Below are 12775 nucleotides of genomic sequence, written 5' to 3' on the forward strand. Positions count from 1 at the left end.
GGTGCGCGATATATAGTTAGTGCAACTAACTATATATGGGAATTTCAATGGTTTTGTGCGAGTAAAATAAGGTTTTGTAAATGCTAATCCCTAACTATATATGGTCTATAACCTATGGTTTTTTCAGTGAATTTTCAAGGTTTTGTAAATGCTAATTCCTAACTATATATGTTCTATAACCTATGGTTTTTTCAGTGAATTTCAATGGTTTTTTAATAGCAAATATCAAAAGCTGTAAAATGTATTCTTCTTTTAAATGACACTTTTTCCCCAAACTGCCTTGGTATATTCCAATATATGTCAAAGACAAAAATGTAAGTGGTCCAATCAATTTTTTCCACAATTTGAGGAAGCACAGAAACATGTGAATAAATCTGTTTCTGCTTACATGAGAGACTATGGAATGGGTTTAATATACAACAATAACTTGTGTTCCAACATTCAACACATCTACAGAAGAGATGGTGTGCACTTCTCTGATGAAGGGAATAGAATATTCGTCCTTTATTTAAAAGTGTGCATTGAAACCTACTTGTAGGTACCTAAATTAGCCACAGAACACAATAGCTCTTTTCAGAGCTACCCTACCTCTGATCATTCGAAACGTTTATCTTTTTCTAATTTTTTTTCTTCACCAAAGTACGCTCCCCGGTTCGCTTACCGGTGCGCGTACCGGGCGCTCCCCCCGCGAAATTGTCAAAATTTTAATTTTTGTATTTTTCCATATATCAGCGTCCTAATCCCCCCTCAGAAAACCTAGAGGGTCATAAACTGTCTACCGTGCCCCCTTCTACCCATTCCGTACATTGTTTGTCCTCCATCTTATGTATCAATTCTACTGATACACAAAATGGAGGACTCCCGTAACGCTGCCGGTTCGCGTACCGGGGAGCGCACCGGTAAGCGCTCGATAAAAAAAGGTGGGAAAGTAAGTTACATAAAAACTACTACAGACACTTTCACCAAATGAGTGGCTCTCATATACACATATGTATATATAAAAAATGTTGTGAAATTTTATAAACATGACAAAGGTACATGACAAAGGTATATTCTTCCAATAACATTGATATACAAAGTGTTTTTGAAATGCATGCCAAAACGTCTGACACTATACACACTGGTTTCTTTATGAAATGCACTGCAACAAAAATATCCCATAATATGAATTGTGAACTATGTCTAACAAAAAGTGTATTCTTGTATGTTAATATGGACTACATATCCCAGAAGTCTATGGGAATAGTAGAAATCAAAAAAGGAGTATAAAACAGTTGCAAGAAAGTAGTGACTCTTACCGTGAGCAAGGCCGTCAGGCTGAAACGCGTTGGTGTTAGACTGGGCACTGTAATAAATCAGTGAAAAGAAGTTGCTGTGTGCGGCGTCCTTTGTTCAAAAAAAAAAATATATATATATATATATATATATACACACACACACACACATACATATACACACTAACACACACACTCACACTCTCTCTGCATCTGTGATACATAGAATTTAACGTGTGATAATTCAGAGTACTTCTGAAATATAAGAGCGCCTAATGCATTACAATAACAAGCACTCCGTAGGAGGTGGGTTGATGAACGAAACAAACAATTCCATGAAGTGTAGAGCAATACTTATCTGGGTGGTGCCAAAGCTCACTTTATGCATATTTTAAAGAAATGATTGCAATAGGTAAAGTAGACAGCTGCAAGGCCACACAAAACCTAAAAAGCCCACTTTATAAAGTGCAGGGGAAAACATTACTTTCTACTTAGCAAGGAAAAATTCATTTTACCGAGCACTGTGACTGTGACTATATACTTAGCAAGGAAAAATTGGAAAAAATGTCAATTTCTAGTTAGCAAGGAAAAACTGCATTTTGCCCTCCAATTACAAATGCTGTCTTGGTGGGACGTTTGTGTACCTTATACTGTGAGATAAGTTTAGCCTCTTTCCAGATATTGAGTGCTAGCTAATATTGTAGAGGTGCTTTGTGATACGTACAAGCTGATAGCATACATGAACCACAAGACTCATCTAGTCTGCCTATTTCATACCAGCTGCACAACTATTAACTACAGACTAATTAATTATATGTGATACACTGTGATAACACTGTGATAACCTGAGGCGTTGCATTCCTAATGTCTTGCGCCAACAACTATGCAAGAGAATTTTGATATTTTTAATGCAAAAATACTTTGCAGCATTTTCAACATATAAAAAACTACGCTTTGAACGTATGAAGAGCGCACATATTGTTTTGGGGTTACCATAAAGTTGGGGTGCAGGGAACTTTAGTATTGCAATAGAGTTGTTGAGGGGATTTCTGGGAAAATGACGTTTAGGGGGTTCAGAAATATACGTGGTTTCCAAATACTGGAATATTTAGTTGTGTGTTTACATTGTGAAGCTGCCTTGAGGAACGTGCAGTATGTTCTTAAAATTAAAATATTAAGACGGTCTCGGGGGAAAAAGAGTTCCATCCAGCCTGTGGAAGCTGAAGACTAAATGTGTTTGTAGTGTCCTGCTGGACACTGTCTAGTGTTAAGGAGTGTGATGTACTACACTTTACACCCACCCATCAAGGGCGTCAACAGTCATACTAAAGGGGGCGGAGCGCACAGGCCCTGGGCCAGTTAGTTGCCAGTAGCCTACTACTGTGTGTGCATGCATTATTTCACAAGTTTTTGGCCTGGCGCCCAAAAAACTCGACAGTGTTGTGCAAGTCTGTTAAAGTTGGGAGGGATGAAGGGGCGCAAGCACGACCCACTACCATTTTGTGTGTGTAAAAGGTCGCTTCATTGAAACAGGTGCACATCACATTTATTAAAACTGGCAAACCGCCTTACAAAACTAAAACTTCTCTAAACATCGAGTTACCTGACCCCTTAGGTTTTTCTCCCCCCACCCCTACGATCCCCACATGATAACTCCCCCCACCCTGCAATATACAAATCTACAATTCAATTACATCCTAACAGTATCCAATATCCTCCCCTACATCCTAACTGAAACATCTGCTAAAACCTACAGACCTATCTGCCTTCTTGCAACTGTAACTAGGTACCCTCTAATGTAACTCCCAAACTTTTTACCCTTTCCCCGCTCCCGATCCCGTTCCCCAACTCCCCAAATTTAATGATAAAGAACCGAACTCCAGCCAAACTTGGCCAACATCAAAAACAACTCCGCCACCCAGGTAAAGTAGGGTTAGGTGATTACACCACCTCCCCCTTTCCCTGCCCCCCTAAAGCCCCTCACAAACTGTGCAGAATAGACCTCCCCCGCGCCCCCTACTCCCTGCACACCCCAACAACCGAGCCAACACTTCCCGAAGCTCCAACAGGTACAAATCCATGCCTATACGGGAGAGGTGAACCCCGTCCCCCCGGAACATTTCCGGCGCATCGTACTTAATGTCCCTGTGCCAAATGCGAGCAAACCCCAAATGCCGACAAAAACGCACCATCTCAACATTCAACTTCCGCCGCGCCTTGTCTATGGCCTGTGGTTTCACTGCCCCCTCCCACACTCTACGCGGTACCAACTCGGTCCATACCACCGTACAACCTGCCCATGTCCTCCGCAGCGCCGCCAAATTCCTCCTCATCGCTCTCATCAAAACCAAACCCGACTCCTGCACCATATCATTCTCCCCCAGATGGAGAACCAACACATCCGGGCACCGCCCCCCGCACCAAACCATTCAACGTCGTGAGCAATTACTACTCTGCCGCTCCTAGCCACCAGGTCTCAGTACCTAAAATGGTGGCTGGGGACATGCGACATTCCCTTAAGTAACCCTTGGGCTGCCTACCTCATAATTGGGCTGCCTTTGGGCTATCCCCAGGCAGCCCAAAAGCGACAAAATGGCCGCTCCCTGCCTATGCCCCCCTTCCCCCTCCCAAATCTGCACGGGGGCAGACCTTGCGGCTCGGCTGCCCCCCAAATCCCCCTTCTCTCTGCTGTCCAAGTCATCATGTCGGTATGGAACCGCAATTCAGCCCTGAGAGGGCAGCAGCTCTAGCACGTGTTAAGTATTCATGGCGTTATGCTGCCGTGAAATATCTGTCACTTGCCAGGGTGGGGGGCACATGGTCGGTGCCACTATTTCTGATAAGCGCCCTTGAGCACCTCCGCTTTCTTCTGCCAAGAGGTGAAGAGAGGGTAAAGCTAACAGGTTGTTTCTAGACTCTCAGTCTTGTGGGGGTGAGGTGTCGGAGGAGCACAGCCCCCCAAGAACACCCTGCTTCACTGGCACACATGACTCTGCAACCGCCGACGTAAGCCTCCTTTCAACTTTAAAGCACCTCAATCACAGCCTGAGCCGAGGATGGACACTAATTAAGAGGAATCATTCAGAACTTGGCCCATGTTCTAAAGAAGAAACAGGAAGTGACGCCTGGGCTGCGCTGTCCAATAAAGATACATTACATTACGGGAACCCCGTTTGGCCATAAATCATTGCTTATTTTAAACAACCCAAAATGCACATTACTCTAGTATGTTTTTCGACTTTGTCAAGTCATTATTTTTGAAAATATGAATTACAAACATGTTACATGATTTCTGAAAAAAACAAATCTTTCCAGAAACACAATTGGACACAACAATGTACAAAAGTATCAACATTAATTCAACATGAACATTAAAAACGACATTGACGATCCAGAAAACGTTTTGAAACATACGAGCTAAATGCAATAAATGCTCAAAAACAGATAGTGTATTCCCCTAGTGTAACATGAGGAAGGGTAAACAGCTTTACATATTGCTATTTCCGCTTGTCCCATTAGATAACCATTATACAGTTCGTTTGGTGATTTCTAAATTAAATTGGCATCTCTTCACTCTATATGCGGAAAATGCTCCCCATCTTTCCTCAAGCTACTGCCAACGCGTTTTGCCCCCAATTAAGGGGCAGAAAAAAAGAAGTGACGCTGAAGTTAAGGAATATTAAGCAATGGGCGGGCTCCAAGTCCATTTTGTAAACAACAGTGTCTCGCGAGCGAGAGCGTATGATGTGTCGCAGGGCTCAATCAGGCTTGATCCTATAAAAGGCTTTATCAATTCAGAATGCCTCTGCATACCAGCCATAGCTGCAATGCCCCTGACACCAAGGTAATCATATTACCAAGTCTATCCACGCCACATGATTTATCACTCAAATATCAGTATCTATACTACTATTATAAAGAGAGAACTCAAACCTTTTGGCAAGGTAAACTCGGGAACCACAGTGCCAATCCACACACCCAATACATTGTTGTAATCCTCAGGGTGTGCAGATGGACATAGGCTATAGAAAATTTAAAAAAAACGTAAATTTAAAAATATAACTTAAAAAAAAGTAGTGCCCTGAAAGTAGCGCCGGCTGCGACGCTGACGGCCACGACGTAGCGCTGGCCGCAACGTACGTGATGACGAGGAGGTGCGGCAGTGAAGTGAGGAGCTCGGGGAGGAGCGGCGGCTCATGTAAGGCTCTGGGACACGGGACGGGAGGGAGCCGGTGTGGGAGGTTGGCCCGGAACAACTGCGGTAAAGTGAGGAGCTCGGGGAGGAGCGGCGGCTCAGGTAAGGCTTTGGGACACGGGACGGGAGGGAGCCGGTGCGGGAGGTTGGCCCGGAACAACTGCGGTAAGGCTCAGGGTCTGGGGGCAGCATTTCAGGGACACGGCACAGGAGGGAGCCGGTGCAGGAGGTTGGCCCGGAACAACTGCGGTAAGGCTCAGGGTCTGGGGGCAGCATTTAAGGCTTGCGTGCACTCCCTCCCCGGACCCCGCCCGCCACGACATTGTCCGGGACACAGACAATGTCGTGGCGGGCGGGGGCAGGCGCGGGAGTGCACGCAAACCTGAAATGCTTCCCCCAGCCTCCTTCTGCCCCGGGCAACGCTGGGGCGGGCTGCTAGTTGAATATATTTTAGAAATTCAACTAAATATCAAGTTATGAGGTTTGGAAACGAGTACACACTTTTTTGGCACGAATACACACTATTCAATTTTGTTAATACATCTATTAATTCAACCAAGCAAAGCCTTCTACTTTAGTAGGCTGGGCTACACACAAGAGAGCTACTTAGAGGCAGCTGGGGAGCTGCCAGTAACTCACAAGCTACTAGTTGGAGAAGTCTAATCTAAAAAACCATGGCAATCAGGGTCGGTCTGGGACAGAAAATAGGTCCGGGTACCAAAATAAATGTGGCCCCCTTCAGCGAATCTGATAGTTAAATAAGTAGTCCACATTTGCAAATCAGGGAAATGTGGGACTTGTAAAGACAAGCTGTATAGGTCCGCTGCAAGATATGCGAGTCTGCATGCAATAGGCTTGTTGCAGGCAACGTCTGTGGTAATACCAGGGAAATAAAAAGTAAAAATTGATTAGCCAGTAAATAAAACAAGCCCACACATGGCCAAAAAACCAGGCCACAGAATGACCTTTCAAACCAGCCCCCCTGGCAGTGTAGAATTGCCATAATGTCCAGTCCGATCCTAAGAGCAGTGTACATGGCTGGAGAAGAACTGATGTTAGATGGAGAGGTTCAGTGTGCAGATACTACTGTGGGTTTCACAAGGTTTTGCTAGTGCACACCCCTGCCAATACAAGACTCTGGTCAGCTGCCTACCATATATTTGGATGCCAAACTTTAGGGCGTGGTGAATGGAGACAGCTTCCCGGTATTGCCTTGGCATTGATACCATGTCCTCTATAAAAGTGGCAGTAAAGTTGCAAACCACATTTGAAAATCTAGAGTTTTCTCAGGGTATTAAGACCTGATCTGGGACCACTTGAGGATGAAGAGGTGGTGGTAGGGAGGACAGTTGTGTCCTTTGAGTTAAATCAGGGGATAGGATTCAGAAAATGTGCCAAATTAGGATCCACTCATGACATCTACAACTTTCAGATGTTAAAGTGCCACAAGAGCAATGCAAGGCACTTCAGATTCCAAAACTGCTAATGGGCACCCTAAAAAAACATGTGGGCCCACTGAGTGACAAATAAAAGTATACAAACTAGTCGTGACACCAACTCCAAGGTTTTGGGCGGTTGACCAAGAGAACTTGCACTCATAAATTCGCACCCTCATTGAAGCTGTTACAGTAAGATGGGTAGTAGTGAAAAGGTGTCTCGAACGTACCATTCAGAAAACCATAGTGGGGTCTCCTGTTGCATCTCCTTATGCAGTAATAGCAGCAGACGTATAAGATTGCAAAGACAAAGTGGCTATGGTTTGTTATGTACAGGGAACACACATGACATATAGATATTCCTTTAAACAGCATGCTTAAAGAAGTAAGGTGCACTTGGTACATCTTTGCTTGCATGGACTTAAATAAGCAAATAAATTACAATAAGCTGCCTTCCAATGGAGCGTAACCTTCCCACTTTGTCATCTCATCTTGCTCTTGTGATTTCCAGGAGGGTATAATGCTGTTCCTAGATTTATCGAATCCTAAAGAAGTCAATGCAGCAGAGAGAACTTTTTCATGACTGCTATGTGAGAACTTTGCGGTACAAAAGGGGGTGGTGATGGACGGAGCATCTGAACCAATCAAACACTCACACCCAGTCAACAGATGAACTGGCGTGGTGTGGAGTGCAAAAAACGATGGATTTAGGCCCAGATCTCTGTACTGGGGTGAATGTATGACATTGTTCTGCGTTCTGACCATCAACTGAGGTTTTTGCATGTGAGAACGTTGCAGCAGACTTGTGCTCGGGCCAAAGTGCACTGATTACTATCCATACAAGACAGAATAGTAGTGGTAGGCACTACTGTGAATGCACGGAGCAACTCCTCCATTGCTCTATATTATGACATTTAAAATACAATATTCCTCTACAGAAAGCACAAAATGTGGGCATCAGAAGTATATGGCATTCAAATAAACAGGATCATGTCTTACTGTCACTGGCTGTTAAACTCAAATAATTAATTTTATTACATTTAAATGCAGACAAAACATGGCACCAGTTTACATAAAGAGCAAGGTTATGTTTGAGCCCACCAGATGTCAAATGTTTAAAGCTCTGAGTTGCAAGTCCGACTCCATGGGGGGAACTTACTTGGGTGCTAAAGGTCTTGCCAAATGGGGAACACAGTTATCTTGTTTTAGGGAAACAGCATTGGCATTTAGGACTTGTTAGTAGGAACCCAGTGCACTTCAGTCAAAATTGCATCACCTACCAGGCATAAAGTGGGAGTCACCATGTCAAAAAGGGACACTTTCCTACAGAGCCTATTCCACAAAATAGGCAGGAGGGAAGATCGGTGAAGAAACTGCAATTAGTTAAAGTAATACTTACAGTAACCACCAGAAAGAATGTTACCTAGGGGAAGTAACTTGTTCATCTGATGAATATTTCTAACCACAGATTCCTCACCTTGTGAACAGATACCAGAGCAGTACCTCCCCAGGTGGTGGGTCTGTGAAACTGCCCAGACCAAGATGTCTTGCAAAATGTCCCTTCCAATGGATCTGGCAATTCGGGGTTGGGGGCTTCTCAATTCAACAAGGCAAAACAAAATTTCTGTTCAAGATTTACAGCATCCAGTCTTTCAGCCCTTACAGAAAACAGCATATGTCCTGGTTATTAGAACGTTGAGCCACATCAGCCCCCAAAGACCATATTATGGGTTAGCCTGCTATAGAAGGCAGCCAATCAATCAACCAATCAGTTAATATTTTATGTACCGATGCCCCAGTGCTAAAAACATCGAGGTTACACACAGAGGTGACCCTATTTATATAGACTGTCACATGGAGGGCTGCAGGGTGATACGCACGTGTCACCCGGACTACACAATTCAATCCCCAACATTACAGGTTGTCACATACAGACTACTTTGTGTGAAGGAGCCACACGGAGGGCCACTGTGGCATCCAAGTCTTATTCTGCTGTCTGAGAAGTACCAACCAGAGAGACATTCTCATTACTGTACTTCAAGAACATAGGAGAGTTCCCCTACTGTAATGATACAACCTCATGTGGGTTCACTTTAAGCCCAGGATGCATCCTGTGGCCAGTCTGACACCCTACGTCCCAGCGAGTTCCCGCTAAGAAAGGTCAGTGTGTGGGTCTCTAATCATGCCTTGTTCAGTTTTGTTTCCTTTCCTGGACCCTTCTCTCTGCTATGGAAGACCCCACCAACAACTAAAACACAAAAGGAGGCATCCTATGCGACAGCGAGCCTACTACCAAGTATCACATACACAGGACAAGATGTGACTGCTTACTGATTTGTTTCAGACTTTTATGGAGTTTCACAGCACAAGGGAAAGGGTAGCAAAAACAGTGGAAGGGTACCGGTGGATCACAAGTTGACCCTTTAGCGTCTCTTTAGAGGGAAAAGCCTTGGGAGTGGAGCAACCAGAGTAGTAGCTAAGCCTTACAGACCTGAAGAACTTTCAATATTCCATGCACCTCTCCAGCGTCTGATCTTTCTCCCATGTTTCCCAACATTGAACCTCTCTGGCCCATCCTCCCAGATCAACGACTCTAGTCAACTGGCTTATTTAGTGCAGCACATGAGCAATGTGTATGTTTCATATAGAACACATCTTGCACAACAATGTATTTTTGATTTTGTAACCTGTGAATCTAAGGTATTCCCAATATTTGTTTTGTAAGTGCCCATCTACGGCCAGGTAACCCGCATTAAACGCTGGTAATGCTTTTTCTAGTAAAACTATCCACTATGGCTTTAGTCTACATATATCCCTTTAACAAGAATCCCTACATAAAAAGCATGAGTACCAGCAGAGCTTACTAATAATAACGTGTATAAACCCAGTAAATGAAAGTTATTACCCAAATTAATTTAATTTTATTATGAATTCATTAATCCAAAGACAGGCGATTTAGGCAAAGTATAAAATCTAATTTGAAATGGAGAGGTGGGAATTACATTCAACAAGTTTCCTACCCTTTTCAAGTTGTATATCTGGATATGTACTACGAGTCTATTTTGATAGTCAGGGGCACATTGAGAAGCGATTTTTCGACACTTGGATAACCTTTTGTCCAAGGGATTGATTGAAGAGAACATTGCGGGAACTGATGGCCTGTTAAGAACGATAGAGCGGGCTGACTTTGACTTAACCATGGTCCAAGATAAAGCGATCACACTACGGTACAGAAGACCATCTCTGACCAGAGGCCAGCTTTTTGGAGATTTCCCTTTTTCTTTCTCTGAATGTGATCTGCAAACTCTTTAGCAGTTTTAACTGCTTGGGTCTTTTTTGTAACCAGAATTTACACCTCTTTCAAGAATCACATTTCGCTCATGTTTGTATCTTTAAAGGCACAACACTTACTTTTGATACTAAATAGGAAACAGAAAATTGTCCAATTTTGTCTCTGTTGGTTGAACTCAAACAGCTATAAGAGGAGAAAGTAACCGACCATGTTTTTAATCCACTAAGCTGCCTAGTGACAGGATCTCAGTAAACAGAATAGTCAGGTGAACAACGGGCCTCGCCTTTCATTCTGGACACCCTATGGGCAACTAAGCTGCCACACCACCTCCCCAGCAAAGGACAAATACTGTCAAGAGGCCAATATCAACAAGGAAGGGCACAGAATACTTTCCAGGTAGCATCCAATAAAAATGATGGTCTGTGTGCTAAATACACATGGCTAATTACAGAACAGGCTGGCCAAATATGACACGGCAAATGGGAACATTTCCCAGAAAGTCCTTAACAACCTGTGATTGTAAACATGGGTGTTCATAGTAGTAGTTTGTGAAAAGGCACCCACACAGCCAATTCTTTTGAACCCATATGTGAGTTTGAAGAGAGATTCATAGTGTTAATGCAGGTCTCCATGTAAATCCAGATTTGAAGTAAGCAAAGCTTAGGTCCATGATCTATTTTCCATCCCTTGCACTGGAAATCTTCCTTCTCCCCTACAGACCTCTTTTGGAGCACACAAGCCATCTTATCAAACATTACCCCCAGCACCTCCTACAAATTCATAGCTCTTCCACGTGAAAGTCTAAGCAACTAAATGCCAATCACTGAGACCACACAAGCACCAACCAGCACTAAACGCATTTTGGATCCATCATTTACTTCCACATTATTATCTATTTAACTCAAGTGTGGCGCTAAAGTAGTGAGTGCAGAAGGATCCTCTGACAGAAACAGTAATGATGGAACACAACTCACCCTACCAATCAATGTAACCTACAATAAAGGTGGGAAACGCCAAAATCTTAGCCAAAAGAGAAACGGAAAAACAGAAAGAATATACATAAAGAAGATTCAAGACACATTAAAAACTAGAATTCTTAAGGATGAATTGAGTAAAATGGAGTGGCTCGGGGTCATTAAGGGTTGGTATAGATCTTCAGCTCCAATGTTCTAATGTTTGTATTTCTGTTTCTCCCCTTTGAATTTAAAGCATTCTATGCTCAGTGGGTTGAATGTTCTAATTTCTTTATTGCCCTTCTGTCTCTGGCTGGAACTGTTATTATATCGTCTCTTACTTGATATAGGCTTTGCCTGTGCTAGAACGTATAACTCAGGTTCAGGGTTTTCACAACCGGTATAGCCCTCAGTAGCAGGCTATAATGCGACATGATCTGCCAACTGGTAGACTACACAATCCAGTGTGACCTGTCAGGAACACTCATAACTACTCCGGCAAAAGGAATTGTTGCAACCCAACAATCAAAAGCACTCCGTGAATTCCACAGCAGTCATCGTAGCATTGCATATCCAAGTAAAGTAAGTAAAAAAAGTTTTTATTGCGCAATTAATTAAAATCGTTGCAATGTACATACAAGAGGAGTTACTAAATTGCCCAATTGGTGTTTGGAAGAGGGAGAATGATGGTTCTCCCCAGGAGATACACTACCAGGGTCAGTGCAAGGATGTTTGATGCCCTATGCACAAGGGCATTTTGCCTCTACAACAGCCTGCTTCCGCAATGTCTGACTTCACTTGTTCCACCTACCATACGCAGCTGCTTTTTATGTGCCACAAGAGACACCCCTGTTCCACCTTTGGTGTGTCAGGACTTTTCAGTTTCTTCTCAGTTTCTGCCAGTCTAGCCTGGGCTTAAATCTTCTCGATTTGCAGACAAGCCGTCCATCAGCGCAATCTCACTTGTAGCAGCAAATTTTGTAAAATATTTTGAAATGAATAAGTAAGGCCCTAATCTGGAATAACTGAATGACAGTAAACATGCCCAAGAAGATGGCCATATGCTATATTCATATAATTTCCTGCCCCCATCCGCAGCCCTTCTAATTCCTTAACTTCCCCTCATAGGTGATCACAGCAGCCAAGAAGTTGTAACTAACTGTAATGCACTGTATATATAGCAGGTGATACTCTATGTGGCCTATATGCGGGCTGAAGCACATTTCCGGACGGATGGCATGCTACCCTTGGGTGGGATGATGGGGGTCTATAGTTGGCAGAATATTGTATCTGTTGTGATCAGATGTGGAAGGAGTGTTGGCGCCGTACGTTAGTGAACAGAGAGGTGCGCTTATCTTGCCTATGGGGGCAGTCTTTTTCAGTGTGATGTAAGAGGACTTGTGAGATATACGTACAAAAAAATAAATAAAATTAAGGAATAAAACTCACTAGCAGCTACACATCACAAGATTATCAAAAGGGCAGCAGTCTATGTGCGTCTACAGAAAGAAAATAAGGGGGTAATCAGAGAAGGCCCAGTAACTGCATAATCTTGAAAGCTGTGGTTTGCACCCTATGCTGCCCTCATGTTTTTGATAAGTCTTAAAGGCGGACGGCCATAGTCG

At 43.4% G+C, this 12775-nt stretch overlaps 1 protein-coding gene across 8 annotated transcripts in view; it reads right to left on the reverse strand.

The window, feature by feature from the left end:
* STAT6 (signal transducer and activator of transcription 6) overlaps positions 1-12775 on the reverse strand; it is a 725020-nt gene that overhangs the window by 545429 nt on the left and 166816 nt on the right. For 2 of the 8 annotated variants that reach the window (XM_086960016.1, XM_086960007.1), the window contains exon 2: positions 1299-1345. The exons of the other annotated variants lie outside the window; for them this stretch is intronic. The gene's annotated coding sequence lies outside the window, so the exon portion shown is untranslated. The remainder of the gene's footprint in view (positions 1-1298; positions 1346-12775) is intronic. 8 annotated transcript variants of the gene reach the window in all.

Source organism: Lissotriton vulgaris, chromosome 1_1, assembly GCF_964263255.1.
Source record: "Lissotriton vulgaris chromosome 1_1, aLisVul1.2, whole genome shotgun sequence".
NCBI lineage: Eukaryota > Metazoa > Chordata > Amphibia > Caudata > Salamandridae > Lissotriton > Lissotriton vulgaris.